Genomic DNA, 11,104 nt, shown 5'->3' with positions numbered 1-11,104 from the left:
GTCTTTGAATACTTTTCCAATGGGCAAATGGGCAAAGGTCTTTGAATATTTTTCCAATGGGCAAATGGGCAAAGGTCTTTGAATATTTATCCAAAGAAGATATACAGATGACCAATAAGCCCATAGAAAGATGCTCAGCATTGTTAGTCATCAGGGAAATACAAGTTAAAACCACAGTGAGATACCACAGGACCTCGTAGGATGACTATAATTGAAAAGGCATAGAAGAACTTGAACACACATTGCTGATGAGAATGTAAAGTGGTAAAGCCACTTTGGAAGAGAGTCTCTCATTTCCTCAAAAGGTTGGATAAAGAATTGCTGTACAATTCAGCAGTTCTACTTGTAGATATATACTCAAGAGAAATAAAAACATATGTCCACTTAAAAGCTTGTACATGAATGTTCATAGAAAAATTATACTTGCTAAAAAGTAGAAACAGGGCCAGGTGTGGTCGCTCATGCCTATAATCCCAGCACTTTGGGAAGCCGAGGTAGGTGGATCATTTGAGCTCAGGAGTTCAAGGCCAGCCTGGACAACATGGTGAAACCTCGTCTCTACAAAAAATACAAAAATTAGCTGGGCATGGTGGCATGTGCCCATAGTCCCAGCAGCTTGGGAAGCTGAGGTGGGAGGATTACTGGAGCTTGGGAGGTGGAGACTGCATTGAGCCGAGATCAGGCCATTGTACTCCGGCCTGGGCAACAGGGCAAGACTGTCTCAAAAAACAAAAAGTGGAAACAAGCCAAATGTCTGTCAGTTTCTGAATGGATTAATAAAATGTGGCATATCCTGTCAATTGAATATCATATGGCAAAAAAACAGTAATAAAGTACTGATGCATGCTACAAAATGGATAAATTTTTATAAACATTACGCCAAGTGAAAGAAGCCAGTCAGAAAAGAGCACATAGCAAATAATGGAGAGCCAGAAGGTAATGCCTACCAAAGACATACTTAATGTTATTCATATTGCTAAGTAACTTCACTAATATTATTCCAACTGCTTTTTTTGCCTTTATCTAGTTTTTCTTCTTGGGAGACTCCATTCCCACCCTTCTTGAATATTTTACTTTCTGAATCATCGTCAAAGCAACCCTCTCTCTTCGTTCCTATTCTTGTTCAGGTTCCTATATTTACAAAACTATAAAACTTGCTCAGATTCCTGTATTTTGCTGGGACTCTACATCAGCTTCCTAACTTGGCTCCCTGGTCTTCTGTCCAATTCCATTCAAATCCATACCAGCTGTGGGGATTTTTCTAAACTTTATATCCAACCTGTCCTCTGCCTAATCTTGCCAAATATATGTTCATCATTGTCCAGTTGAAGCTCCAGCTGCTCAGCATGGCTAGCTTAAAAAGTAAGTCAGGCTTTCCTGCTGTATCTTACCACGCCTTCTTGTTTTGCATTCTGGCACCATTGAACTGAATGAACTCTGCAAACATCCTACTGGCTTTTGCCTTCACACCACTGGCTATGCCATTTCCTCCGTCTGAGATGCTCTCCTCATTAACTTCCGGCCACCTTACTCCACTCATGCATGGATTAAACAGCCCTTTTGAACGTGCTGTGGCTGAGTCAGTTTTTCTGTTTTTCTCAGTATTACTATAACATGATATATGTTTTATCACAATTACCTGTTCATATATTGTAGAATGTTTCAAAAGCAAACACTATGTCTTATTGCATAGCACAGTGCCTGGTGCATAGGAGACCCTAAAGGAAGGGGGTATGGAGGGAGACATTGACCTTGGAGAAGCCTTCCGTTCCCTCCACCTGGCTTCAGGCAAGTGTAAAGACCAAATCACGTTGGGCAAATAGCCAGTTAACCAATGTGTTCCTGAAGACACTCCAAAATGAGGACTTCCTTGTTCTTTCCATATTTTTACTGCCATGAAAGTCCACTTCTAACTGTCATCTAATTTGTATCTTATCAACATGACATGCTAGTGCTGTTCCTTCTGCTGTAACTGAGTTTATATTTCACCCAGTGCCTCTCATGCATTAGTTTTTTATAAGTCATAAAGACTCTTGACTTAAGCTTTGCTGTCTGAGAGTTGAGTGATACAAATATACAGTACTTCACTTTAGCTCAGAACATAGCCCAGGCCAACACACATTTAGAAAGATAAAAATGAACATGTTTTGCAGCTGAATGATGGGATATAAATTCTGGTTTTATCATTTATTAGCTTTGGGACTGTGGCTAGATTACTTGATTTCTATACAGCCCCAATATCTTTAAAATGGGAATATTGGCTTATGTAATTATTAAATTGAGATGACATGTAAAATTTAGAGCATGCCTTGTGGCATAATTGTTTCTTGAGCTGTAAGACCTTGTGCTTGCCATGAGAAATAAAGTGATGGCATATTGGGCAGGGGAGGTTATACTTTGGTGACAAATAGATCCAGCCATTCAATTGCATAAAAAATATTATTTCCTGCTCATATAACAGACTAGCGATTACTTGTTACATATCTAGCATGTGCGCGAGGTCCTGCACTAGGCACTGTAGGTAAGGTTTTGAAGAAGACAGGCAAAATCTCACAGTGCTTCTAAAGATGGGCTTCATGGAGAAAAGGCTGATTGTGTTTGCACCCACTGCAAGTTAAGGTATACGACTGTCAATGGCAGCATCTTGAAATCATGAGTGTGTGTACTGTCTGAATTTTCTGAATGCTGGATCCCTGCCTGGTTGGTGGAAGGAGCCTGGGAAAAGAGATGCTTCTTTTGAGCACGGAGCTCAGAAATGTGGCAAAGGCTGAAACTACTGATGCAGGACAAAGTCCTGGAATAATGTATTTTTTCAAACCTTGATGCATACAGATTTTCTACTTCATGAGCGATTCTAGTGTAAAGCAGGCATGCTTTCTCTAGGAATGCCCCACTCCAACTAAAAAAAAACCCCAAAGTGAACAACAAGAAAAAGCAGGAATACCAGAGGCCTTGAATTCTCATGAAGTATGAGTTTCAGTGCGTGCATCCAATCAGCTCAGGCTGAAGTGTTGACATTGGATTTATTTGCATGACTTAATAGCTTATTTCACAACCCACTCAAAAGCTCCTTTGCCCTTTTGTTGCATTCTGTGGATAAAATTCACATAAACTCTGGATTTACTGTATATTTTCCTTTTGTCTTTCTCTCTCTTAAGTGTTTTAGTCCTTCCCTCTAATGACAAAAACAGTTTCCTAAGCAACTGAGCACCAGATTGTGTTAAGAAAAAAAATTTAGACTTGTACTTTTCAAAAAATCCACGTAAGGAACTGCAATTTGCTTTAAGGAAAGGGGACAAATGGAAATGTGATTTTGATTGAGATATGGGTAGAATCTTGTTCCAGTTGGTGACAAATGACCTTTTGGGCCAATTTGGGACTGATGAGGAAAGGGCCATTTGGGTGCTTGTTACCCATAGAGGGTATCTTTAGGGGCACCGTGAGACGTGGAGACCTTTCTGGGTTTCCAATGTTGACTCCATCGCCAGTCGTTGAGTCATCTCGAGCAGGTTATTAAGCTCCATGCCTCCATCGCCAGTCGAGTCATCTCGAGCAGGTTACTTAAGCTCCATGCCTCCATCGCCAGTCGTTGAGTCATCTCGAGCAAGTTATTAAGCTCCATGCCTCCCAGCTTTCTTGCCTCTTTGATGGGGATAACAATTCCTATGTTGTGTATAGCTATGTGAGCTCAAATCCTTAAGGAAAATGCAGAGTCTTAATTCTCCCTACACAATGGACACCCCATTGGCATATTGGCTTGAAAATGAAAGGTTGATTCTCTCTAGAATTTAACTGTCAGACCACATAATTCTTTTTTTTTTTTTAAGATAGGGTCTCACTCTGTCACCCAGTCTGGAGTCTAATGGCATGATCATAGCTCCCTGCACCCTCAATCTCCTATGCCCAAGTGCTCTTCCCTCCTCAATCTCCCCGTTGTAGCTGCATTTTAATGGCCTGATTCCTTTTCATCTTGACTGACTTAATTGCCAACCACTCCTTAACCATTTCTAGAGCCCATACGATGTGAGCATCATTGTACAATGCTCTGGAAAGACAAAAGTTAGTTTGTTGAGTGCCCACCTTGGAAATGTACTTCTCGGAACTTTTTTCACATAATGCTCAGCACAGTCACTAGTAGGTGCTTTAAGGAACTGTCCAAATATCAGAATGACATAAAATGGCTCCATTTACATTTAAACACTTTTTGGATAAGGTGTAATAGTAAGGATATTGAAAAGCAGACTGGGGCTGGGTGCAGTGGCTCACGCCTGTAATCCCAGCACTTTAGGAGGCTGAGGCAGGTGGATCACGAAGTAAGGAGTTTGAGACCATCCAGGCCAACATAATGAAAACCTGTCTCTACGAAAAGTACTAAAAATTAGCTGGGCATGGTGGCAGGGGCCTGTAATCCCAGCTGTGCGGGAGGCTGAGGCAGGAGAATCACTTGACCCCGGAAGGCAGAGGTTGCAAGTGAGCCAAGATTGTGCCACTGCACTCCAACCTGGGAAACTATGTAAGACTATCTCAAAAAATTAAAAAATAAATAAAAAGTAGACTGGAAACATAAATACCAACCTGTGAAGAGCATTTACTCCAGGAATGAAAGGATTGTTGAGAAAGCATCACTTGGGACTTAAATGTTTTAGTCTGAATACTTCTGAATGGTTTGAGATTTTTATAAGACTATTTATATACTACTTGGCTTTAAGAAATTAATACACTATTTCTTTTTGAACAATTTTAGGTTTATAAAAAAACTGATCAACAAATACAGAGTTTGCATATGCCCCACCACTCGCCCAGTTGCCTTTATAATTAACAGTTTGGATCATTGTGGTATTTTTCTTTTTACAGTTGATGAGTCAATTTTGATACATTATTATTAACCGAGTCTGTAGGTTATACTAGGATTCAATCTATACTGTCCATCCTGTGGGTCTCGATAGCTGTCGAATGACATGCAACCACTATTACAGCATTCAGAATAGTTTCACTGCCCTAAAAATCCCCTTTGTTCTATCTAGTGATCCCTCTTCACTCCACCTCCTCTGAGCCCTTGTAAACCACTGGTCTTTTTCATTGTCTTCAGAGTTCTTTTTTTTCCCCAATGTGTCACATAATTGGAATCACACAAAATGCAGCCTTTAAAATTGGGCTTCTTTTGTTTAGCAGTATGCATTTAATGTAACTCCATGCCTTTCTGTGGCTCAATAGCTCATTTCTTTAGAGTACTGCTGAATAATGGTCTGGGTATATCACGATTTGTTTATTCTTTCACTTGTTGAAGGACATCTCAGTTACTTCCAGGTTTTGGCAATGTCAAATAAAGTTGCTATGAATATCTGTGTGCAGGTTTTTGTGTAGCAATAAGTTTTCAACTACTTTGGGTTAATATCAAGGATCATGATTCCTGGATTGTATGGTAAGAGTATGTTTCAATTTGTAAAATACTGTGGGTCTTCTGAAGTTGCTATATCATTTTGCATTCCCACCCACAGTGAATGTGAGTTCCTGTTGCCCCACGTGCTCACCAGCACTTGCTGTTATCATTGTTTTGGAATTTTCAAAATTCTAATAGGTACATAGTAGTATCATTGTTTGAATTTGCAATATCTCAGTAACATATGTTGAGCTTCGTTTCATATGCCTATTTGCCATCTGTATGTCTTTTTTGGTGAGGTGTCTGTTCAGGTCTTTTGACCATTTTAAAAGTATTTTCTTTTTGAGTTTTGACAGTTTTTAAAAAAAAATATTTTGGATAACTGTTCTTTATCAGACATGTTTTTTGCAAATATTTTCTCCTAGTTTTTGGCTTGTCATTCTCACTTGACAGTGTCTTATATCAAGTAGACATTCTCAATTTTAATGAAATCTAGCTTATCGATGATTTCATGAATTACACCTTTGGTATTATATCTAAAATGTCCCTGTCATGCCCAAGATCATCTGGATTTCCTACTACATTAATTCTAGGAGTGTTATTGTTTTACATTTTACATTTAGGTCTGTAATTCATTTTGAGTCAACTTTTGTGAATGGTGCGAAGTCTTTGTCTAGATTTTTTTTTTTTTTTTTTTTTTTTTTTTTGCCTGTGGGTGTGCAGTTGTTCTAGATTCATTTGTGGAAAAGACTATCTGGGCTTTCTATTCTGTTTCGTTGATGTATTTCGTGACTTTCACCAATACCACAGTGTCTCAATTAGTATAGCTCTGTACTAACTCTTAAAGTCACATAGTGTCTACTCCTTTGTTCTTCTCATTTAATATTGTCTTGTGTATTCTGGATCCTTTGCTTTTCCATGAATACTTTACAATCAATTTGTTAATATCTACAAAATAGGTTGCTGGGATTTTTATTTTCTTTGTCTTTATATTTATTAGGCAAAAACATTCCTTTATTTACATTTTATTCACATTTACTTTTTATGCACATATTTAAAGAACTTTATAAACAATGGCATTAGTGATTCTAGAATAGCAGATAGCTTTTAAAAATGTAATTAATCTTGCAAGAGGAAGAAATACATGATACTGAAGTATTTTGTGATCACCTATAATGTAAGAAATAATTTACTTAGTTGCTATATTAATATTTGCTACTGTAACAAATTATCAGACTCGGTGGTTTCAAACAACACAATTTATCATCCTTTGGTTCTGTAGGACAAAAGTATGATACTAGTCTCACTGGGCCAAAAAGTTACCAGCTGCACTGCATTCCTTTTTGGGGCCTTTAGAGGAGAATTCGTTCTTGCCTTTTCAGTTTTCTATAGGGCCTCCTGCATTCCTTGGCTCATGGTCCCTTCCTTCTTTAAAGCCTCGTTTTCACTTCCTTCAAAGTGGTCAAGTCTGTCTTATACCACATCATTCTGACCTACTCTTTTGTCTCCCTCTCCCACTTTTAAGGACCCTTAGGATTATGTTAGGTCCACCCAGATGATTCAAGATAAACTCTACATCTCAAGGCCCTTAACCTAAAAAAATTTCAACTTAATCACATCTGCAAAATCTTTTTGCATAACATATTTGCAGCTTCTGGGAATTAAAACATTGACATCTTCAGGTGTGGCTATTATTCTGCCTGCCACAGTAGAACTTGTCTTCAAAGTAATCAGGATATGCCCTTAGCAAATTAACGCCAAAATAGAAAACCAAACACCACATGCGCTCACCTAGGAGAGGGAGGTGAATGATGGGAACACATTGACACATGGAAGGGAACAACACAGTGCCTCCTGTTGGAGGTGTGGTGCAGGGAGGGAGAGCATAAAGAAGAACAGCTTGTGGACGCTGGGCTTAATACCTGGGTGATAGGATGATCTGTGCAGCAAAGCACTATGGCACACATTTACCTAGGTAACAAACCTGCACATGTACCCCTGAACATAAAAGTTGAAGAAAAATTCAACACAGTTAATAATTAAATTATCAAGTTCATAAGTCATAAAAAGAAAATATATAGCATATGCTCATAGTAAATCCTGGGGGGAAGTTAGGCAAGCACATTAATGATTTAAATGGAGAATGTAAAACTTGGGATGAAAAAATTGCCAGATTTTAAAAAATTTTCTTTTAAAAGACAAGGTCTTACTCTGTCACCCAGGCTGCAGTGCATTGGCTCACCACAGTCTTGACCTCCTGGGCTCAAGCGATCATCCCTCCTTAGCCTTTGAAGTAGCTGGGACTCCATGAATCCTTTCTGGAGCACCACCATGCCCAGTTACCTAGCTTCCTACCTGTCCTGTCCTGTCTTGTCATTGTCTTTTGTCTTGTTTTCTCTCTCTCTCTCTTTTTCTCTTTCTTTCTCTCTCTTTCTCACTTTCTTTCTCTCTCTCTGTTTCTGTTTTTTTTTTTTTTTTTTTTTTTTTTTTTGAGACGGAGTTTCACTATTGTTACCCAGACTGGAGTGCAATGGCACGATCTTGGCTCACCACAACCTCCGCCTCCTGGGTTCAAGCAATTCTCCTGCCTCAGCCTCCCAAGTAGCTGGGACTACAGGTGTGCGCCACCATGCCCAGCTAATTTTTGTAATTTTAGTAGAGACGGGGTTTCACCTCATTGACTAGGATGGTCTCAATCTCTTGACCTCATGATCCACCTGCCTTGGCCTCCCAAAGTGCTGGGATTATACGTTTCTCTTTTCTCTTGTCTCTCTTTTTCTCTCTTACATTCATTCATTCAGAGTATCACTACATTGGCCAGGCTGGTCTTGAACTCCTGGCCTCAAGCAATCCTCCTGCCAGATTCTCCCAAAATGCTGGGATCACAGGTATGACCACCATGACTGGCTCGATTTTCACTATTTTTACTGACATTCTACTCTGAAGATGAGCCATAATTAGGTACATGAGAATAATAGGGAAAATAGGTTCATATTCAAAACCATAAGAGAAAATAAAACTCTCTAAATGAGTCTGCTGATTTTTAAATCTGTACAGAAACCACAAAAGTTTATTTTGTATTTTCTTTCTATACATTGTTCTGCAGTAGCACTCAGCAACTACCGTTTCTACAGCAGCCACAGCCTACATCAAATAATGGTATGTTGGAGTAATTCAAGCTAGAGAAGAGGTAGCTAGGAGGACTACAGCTGATCATATCAATCATGAGTTTTTATAAACCTGTAAAACAAAATAGCCAATGAATCATTATATATCTATCTATGGTTAAGAAATCATATCCCTCCTTTTTTGAAAGGCCAAAAATCAAAATGAAAAGATACCACTACATTATATGTGGCTGGCTTTTTAAAATTATCCAGTGTTATCCTTCACTTGTTAAATTTAGCTTTATATCTTTTGTTTTTTTACTCCTGTGTGGAAGAGTGATGCTTGATGTCCTCAAATTACAGCCAGCATTTAGTCATTCTTTGATTTGACTTCATAAAGTACTTATGCTTGAATCCAGAACACAAGCGTTTTCAGTTGCTTGTGAAATGCTATTTTTTTTTTTTTTGAGATGGAGTTTCACTCTTGTTACCCAGGCTGGAGTGCAATGGCGCGATCTCGGCTCACTGCAACCTCCGCCTCCTGGGTTCAGGCAATTCTCCTGACTCAGCCTCCCGAGTAGCTGGGATTACAGGCGTGCACCACCATGCCCAGCTAATTTTTCGTATTTTTAGTAGAGACAGGGTTTCACCATGTTGACCAGGATGGTCTTGATCTCTTGACCTCGTGATCCTCCCACCTCGGCCTCCCAAAGTGCTGGGATTACAGGTGTGAAATGCGCCCGGCCCGAAATGCTATTTTTTTTAAATCTTTTATAAGGCAGTCCATTAGGTTGGTGTAAAAACAATTGTGGTTTTTGCATTTTTAATGGAAAAATTCGCAGTTACTTTTGCACCAATCTAAAATACTCTTACCACTAAACTTTATCTCTGTCAAGATCACATCTGGCTAGCTTAAGGCAAGCTTCTGTACCTCCTCTTCAGTATATCAGAGAGAAAACAGCTTCTGTTAGATATTTGTGTAGTTTGTTTTGGCATAGTTATTGGAAAGGTCTAGGATTTTGGCTCCTGGACCACATATTAGAACTAGCAATTCCCCACTATTCAAATGGAAACTTGCCTGTAAAAATTCAGTGTTAGCTTTCACCTGCTTGGTGCTCTGAATTAAGATGAAAGGGTTTTAAATAATTATCTTTCTGACAAAATCTGTGGGTTTATTTTGACCCAATGAAAAACAGACTTCCGGCAAAACTTTAACTATCTGTTATTCAATCAAGACTATTGGAGAAAGTGCAAGGGACATTGGTCAACAATCAACAAAGGCATTTACAGGTCAATCAAGCTGAGTAGAGAAACTTCATATTAATCTCCAAGTTTAGGTTTTCATGGGACCAAAGAAAGGATTCAGGAGAATGTAACAAAATATTTACAGCGTCAAGGTCTGACTATCATAATCCTTCACAGATCCCACTGTTTGAAAGACTTTCAGGAGTGTGTGTTACAGCTTCTGGTTATCTTGATATGATGCTAACAGTCACTTCTTTGCTCGCTCCTTTGGAATGAAGAACCATCATCAGGTCCTGCTCATTGGGAACACTGTACTAAAAACTCTAGGCTGTCTGACACAAGAACAGAAAATCAAACACTGCATGTCCTCACTCGTAGGCAGGTGTTGAACAATGAGAACTCATGGATAGAGGGAGGGAGGGGAGCATCACATACTGAGGTCTGTGGTGGGGAACTAGGGGAGAGATGGCAGGGGGTGGGGAGTTGGGGAAGGATAACATGGGAAGAAATGCCAGATATAAGTGATGGGGAGGAAGACAGCAAACCACATTGCCATGTATGTACCTATGCAACAATCCTGCATGTTCTTCACATGTGTTCTAAAACACAAAATACAAAAAGAAAAAAACTCTAGGCTGTCATTTCTTTGCCATGTCAGTATCCACTCTCATAGTAAGTTGTTCAGTGGGTCCTCATTCTCCAGAGGCTCATTGCGCCATTTCTCTTCACACCAAAAAACCTTAAATGCAACTGATTTGAAGAGAATTTCTGCTGAAAATCAGGCCATCCAACATCTTGAACTTATGTGAAAGTTCTCACATACCAGAGATTTCTTGCTGCCATAATGGTCAGGTAGCCCAAACCTTTTGGAATGCTGTGTGCCATAGATAGCTTTTACTTCCACCTCTGGGTCCAGAGTGGCCTGGGATTTTTTGAAATTGAGGTTATATTGAATCTATAGGTCAAGTTGGGAAGAACTGATATCTTGACAATACTGAGACTTCCTGTCTGTGTCTGTGGATAGCTCTCCCATTTCTTAGATCTTTTTTATTTCTTCAGTAAAGTTCTATAGTTTTCCTTATATAGATCTTGTACATGTTTTGTTTGATTTATACCTAAGTACTTAAATTTTTGTCATTAATATAAATGGTATTGTTTTAAATTTCAAGTCCCAATTGTTCACTATTAGTAGATAAGAAAATAGTTGACTTTATATATTAACCTTTTGTCCCACAACCTTGCTAAGATTGCTTATTAGTTATAAATGAGTATTACTTGTATAATTAAATTTTTAAAAAATAATCAGAGTATGGAGAAAACGATTCCAACCTGTACACATCATAATCATTAAAATGTAATGAAATATGTTGAC

At 38.9% G+C, this 11,104-nt stretch overlaps 1 protein-coding gene and 1 long non-coding RNA gene across 20 annotated transcripts in view; both read left to right on the top strand.

Moving 5' to 3' along the window:
• LOC144579429 (uncharacterized) overlaps window positions 1-6,069 on the top strand; it is a 62,023-nt gene extending 55,954 nt beyond the window's left edge. Inside the window, exons 2-3 of the long non-coding RNA XR_013526913.1 lie at window positions 38-3,509; window positions 3,557-6,069. This is a non-coding gene — a long non-coding RNA (uncharacterized LOC144579429). The remainder of the gene's footprint in view (window positions 1-37; window positions 3,510-3,556) is intronic.
• Window positions 1-11,104, top strand: part of FHIT (fragile histidine triad diadenosine triphosphatase) — a 1,534,178-nt gene that overhangs the window by 586,209 nt on the left and 936,865 nt on the right. The window lies entirely within an intron of this gene.

This window comes from Callithrix jacchus, chromosome 15 (genome assembly GCF_049354715.1).
Source record: "Callithrix jacchus isolate 240 chromosome 15, calJac240_pri, whole genome shotgun sequence".
In the NCBI taxonomy this organism is placed as follows: domain Eukaryota; kingdom Metazoa; phylum Chordata; class Mammalia; order Primates; family Cebidae; genus Callithrix; species Callithrix jacchus.
Note: the sequence above shows the minus strand (reverse complement) of the source record. Positions and strands in the feature narration are given on the sequence as shown.